Genomic DNA, 5,281 nt, shown 5'->3' with positions numbered 1-5,281 from the left:
AAGCTTTTGCATTACTTGTGTAACAAGTAGCTCATGAAATGATGACTTCCAACTTTATTGATTTGATGTAATTTCCCGATAAACGTCGTGTCCGAACATTTTCGGATAATTTCGTCTGGAAATATACAATCTCCCAATTTAGGATATTTTCCCGAAACGTCGAAACTTCAATTTCTAGGTGAGGAGAAATCGGAATTCGATTCCGAGTTAGGGAACTCAAAAATTGGGCAAAAACTCGATAAAAAGACCCGAAATCGTCTCAGAAACTTTTATTCTCCAAAACTCTTGAAAAATAGGGCAAGCAAGAAAATCATAATACAAGACTAAAACTCAACTGAGGTTTAGCCTAAAACATTACTGATTAATTTATATAATTAATCCATTAATACTAATTACTTAATTAAAAGTGCTCTAAAAAACAAGTGTTACATAGTACACTCATATTTTATTTTGTTAAAGATAAAAAGGGAGAAAAAATATCACATCCCTACTACTACCCTTCTTTGGCGCCATTTGCACATTTCTTCATCAAACTTATCAATGACCTTTATTAGTTTCCCATATCTAGAAGTACAGATAATTAAGAACCTCTGCATAACTTTTTTCTTTGCACCTTTGTTTCTTCATCTTCCTTCTTCACATCATTTACATTCATGGAAGAAAATGCAAACAACATTGTTTCTGCAGTGCCACACCCACCACAACCAGTAACCAATCCATCATTTCCACATGTCATTATTACGACAAACATGGTCAATAATGAAGATAACACCAACAATAACAGTGCCTCATCTTTCTACAGTGCCAGAAGCAACAACAATGACAATATCACAAGGAGGGAGTATTGATTTGGTTGTTAAGAAGAGAGGGAGGCCAAGAAAATATAACTCATATGGGAAATTGAATGTTCAATATCAAGGTGCAAAAACACCATCACGCTTTGCTTTGTCTCCAACTTCAACTGCCTCTACCAACTGGCAACAACAATTTGCTTCTTTTGGTGAGTGGTAGAAAAGTACAAGTGTTTTAATTTGCAATTCGGAATCATAATTGTAGTAGCAATATTGTGGTTTATGGACTATATCTACCGTATTTTTCCACAATTTTCCTGCAGCCATCATAATTTAAAACACTGACCAAAATCAAGTTTTTTCTACCATTATAAGAAAAATCAAATCTTTTTGCTGACATAATTCATGGAATCTCATATTCTTGTACTTGTTGTTAAGGATGTTTGAAGTCCACTGTCTATGGGTTTGAGAATTTTTCTTTATAGGACTGATGGGGTTGGGTTCTAATTGAAGCCCAAAATTTAAAAAAAATGTACATTTTCATAAAAACCACGTTGATGCAATTTTTATGTAATCATTTTCAATTGTTTTAATTTTCTTCCCGATAGTGGCTAAATAGTATGTTAGGGCTCACTATGGATGAAAAAGATATGGACTTTAGAGTTTGTGGATGTCAATCTAGTGTTGGTATGTGTTTTTGTTCATTTGAAATTTATGGTTGGAAAGTTGTATTATTTGCGGAATTTAACTTGGTTTGAAAAGGATTTAAACCGATATATATGCTACATTGAGTATTTCTGTGTCTGTAATCTTGGCAGGTTAGGTGTTTCCAATCATGATTGTTGAGGATTTTACTCCACATGTGGTGACCGTTTATACTGGAGTGGTAATGCGGAAATTAGTGTGCATTTGTTTTTCATATTAGTTTTTATATAAGAAAAATTGTATTAGAAGAGATTATAGGGGTACTCATCCCAAATACGAGAGGATTAGCAAAAATCAATATACAAGAAATTGGATCTTTACACCAATTTATAAAAGAAACCTCAAAACTCCTGACATCATTAAATCGATAGAGTGATAACCTTAATCAAGTCTGTCACATGTACTACATCAAAAACTGCATTCCTAAAATTTAACCCATTATGAGCCAACCATAAAGACCAAGTAATTGTTATCCGTACCACAATCACATACTTGCATTGATTTTTTTATTATTTAAAACGGGCCTGAAATTCTGTAAAATTTCAGCTAGAGATAGCGCACCTACATGAATTACTTGATTTTCTATTCAAAATAGTTTATAATCAAAAGCCATCTAAGAGAGGTTTTTGAATATTTTTTTAAAGAAAAAAAGTTACTATTTGCCAAAATTAAAGTGTTACCAAACATGCTTTTTGTGGATTTTATTGTTCTACTTGGAGTATCAGAAGATGTGTACAAATCCTATTGTAGAGGTAAAGATTGGAGATCACATCATACAACACGATATTGAAATTAAGGGGAATGTAAACCGTTGGATTCAAATTGAGGGGAATGGAAATGTTGCATTGGATGTATGGACACACCAAATAATATAGGATTATAAATGAATGCATTAGGGAGAAAGTTGATAGTTCATATTGTAGAAAAGATATTAGAATCACGCCTCAGATGGTTTAGGCATGTATGGAGGAGACCATTATAAACTCAGTAAGGAGAGTATATTAAATGGACGTTAGTCCAAATTTAAAGGAAGTAGGAGGCCAAGAAAAACCATAAATGAAACAATTAGAAAATATAAAAAGATCAATGTTTTATGAAATGAACATGATTTGTGATAGAGCAGTATGGCGTCGTTCAACCTATGTAGTCAAGCCGACGCACCTGGTGGGACTAAGGCTTGGTTGTTGTATTTTTTTTTGATGTATTGCATTAATAAGATAGATAGAGATCTTACCTTTTCACTTTGCAGGATTTTTCTTTGAAGATTATGTCATTTGCCCATAAGGGTCCATGAGAAATATACATTCTTTCTGCTAATGGAGTTGTCTCTAATGTTGCCATACGACAACCGGGTTCTTCTAGACATGTTAACTTTACTCAATTTTAGCTAAACACACTTCTAGTGATGTCCTTTATATAATTACATTGAACATAACCGATAGTGTTGTGCCAAACACAATTTTTAACTTATATCAAAATCATAATTTTGTTAATTATCTTATTTCAGTAAGTGAGTAAATCGTAGTGCATTGAAATGTTCTGATAGAGTATATTAGACCAAACAATACAACTTGACCGAGGATCACACTTAAACCTGACCGAGATTCACACATCAGGCACGCACCAGCAATATACCAACTTGACCGTGAAACCCGCATCAGCCTCGGACCAACGACACACCAACCTGACCGAGAAACTCGCATCAGCCACGCCCCAGCAGCGCACAAATCTGACCGAGCACTCTACATCAGCCACGCACCAGCAGCGCACCAATGTGACCGAGCACTCTACATTAGCAACACACCAAGGGCACACCAACCTGACCAAGCACTCTGCGTCAGCAACACACCAAGGACCCACCAACCTGACCGAGCAAGGCACCACAGAAGATGCACCAATCAACATGCACCAAGGCAAATCACTCAACCAAGTTGGCGCACTAGATTACCAACTTAACCCATACACCTCAATTACTTGAGCTACAAGTTACCTTACATTTCTACCCTTTCTCCCCCTTTAGAAAGTTAGTTAATTCTGTTAATTCTGTTGTAAGTTAGTTACCTTCCATATGCTACATATAGAGCTTTTCCTTCATTCATAATCACATATAAAAATATCACTCTTTTGTATTGGCTTATTCTCAATAAACGAATAGAGGTATTGTTCACTCTTTCACTCCCTCAATCTCTTCCCCATCTGATCAGGGGAACCAAAACCATATTCTTTCATTTTCTGTTATGGTATCAGAGCTCTCTTTAAAGAGAGAGCTCTGCTACATTCAATGAGTGAATCACCCTTATCCTCTTCCAATCGTCACACAGAAGCCATGACTCAGTACATTGACCTAAATGACCACACAACATCACCATTTTATAAACACCCATCTGAGATTCCAACAACAACCTTGGTATCACCCTTGCTCAATGGGAAGAACTACCACCAATGGTGCAGATCGATGAAGATGAGCTTAATATCCAAAAAAAACTTAGGTTCGTTGATGGATCAATTTAGATGCCACCTAAAACTGATCCCCTATACAAGGCTTAGGATAGAGCCAACAACATGGTCACATCTTGGATAGTAAGGTCGGTTTCTCCCTCAATTAGTCAAAGCAACATTTGGATAGATAAGGCACAAGATATATGGCAAGAACTCAAAGAAAGATTCTCTCAAGGCAACTTGTTTCGTATAGCAGAGCTACAAGACTCAGTCACTACGCTCAGACAAGGTGAGAAGAGTGTGTCAGATTACTTCACTGAACTCAAGACCCTATGGGATGAATTAGACAACTTCATACCCTTTCCCAATTGCCATTGTAATATACTATGCAATTGTAACTCTTTGGGCAACCTCAAGAGATATGGAGAGGAGGATTGAATAATCATATTTTTGAAAGGACTTAATGAGAATTACAACAACACAAGATCTCAAATCATGCTAATTGAGCCTCTACCCAACATGACTAAGGTCCTATCACTGGTAACTCAACAAGAAGGCCAACTACAGGACCAACAATCTGAATCAAAACCAATGGCACTAGGAACCAACTGGAAAAGGGGGGCTCATCTAGAAGAACACCTAATAATGAGAGGTATACCACATACAATTCAGGAAGAATACCATCCAATTCAAACTCTGGCAGAGGGAACTACGGATCAAGCAATAGAGGAACATGGACAAGACCTTCAAGCACTGGCAAATTCTACACTCTTACACCATAGAAACGTGTTATAAGATCCATGGATTCCCTGCTAATTTCCCATCAAGCAGAGTTGAACAAGCTAATTGCATCTCTGTGAGCAACACTAGGCAAGATAGGGAGCAGAAGAGTAATAACAATGAGAAAGTTTTTGGCCTGAGCCAATAACAATTCAAAGGCCTTGTCAACATGCTACAACAAAGTGGAACGATTTCTGCAAAAGATACATTAAATGTCCTCTCTGCTAGCACCACTGATCCACCCTGCATGGTGAATGCAGTAAAGGTACCCCTAAACTCATATATCAATATACTACTTGGATTATGGACAGTGGTGCCACTGGTCACATTACCTCTTCCTTATCCTTATTTACATCTTTCAAGAATGTTAAACCAATAAATGTCAAGCTGGCTAATGGTTCTCAACTCATCATACACATTTCAGGCATTGTTCCAATAAACCAATACTTAATACTTCCAGATGTGCTATATCTATCCAGCTTCAATTATAATTTGCTCTCTATACCTAAACTAACCTCACAATTGCCCTATGTCCTAACATTTGATGACTTGTTTTGCAAGATCCA

At 36.5% G+C, this 5,281-nt stretch overlaps 1 long non-coding RNA gene across 1 annotated transcript; it reads left to right on the top strand.

Annotated features, from left to right (window-relative positions):
• LOC109353737 lies at positions 1,188-2,843 on the top strand. The gene is made up of 3 exons (XR_002108483.1): positions 1,188-1,478; positions 1,610-1,677; positions 2,746-2,843. It is a non-coding gene; the product is annotated as an uncharacterized LOC109353737 (long non-coding RNA).

Source organism: Lupinus angustifolius, chromosome LG08, assembly GCF_001865875.1.
Source record: "Lupinus angustifolius cultivar Tanjil chromosome LG08, LupAngTanjil_v1.0, whole genome shotgun sequence".
Taxonomy (NCBI): Eukaryota; Viridiplantae; Streptophyta; class Magnoliopsida; order Fabales; family Fabaceae; genus Lupinus; species Lupinus angustifolius.
The sequence above is the reverse complement of the archived record's forward strand: the minus strand, read 5'-3'. Positions and strand labels throughout refer to the sequence as shown.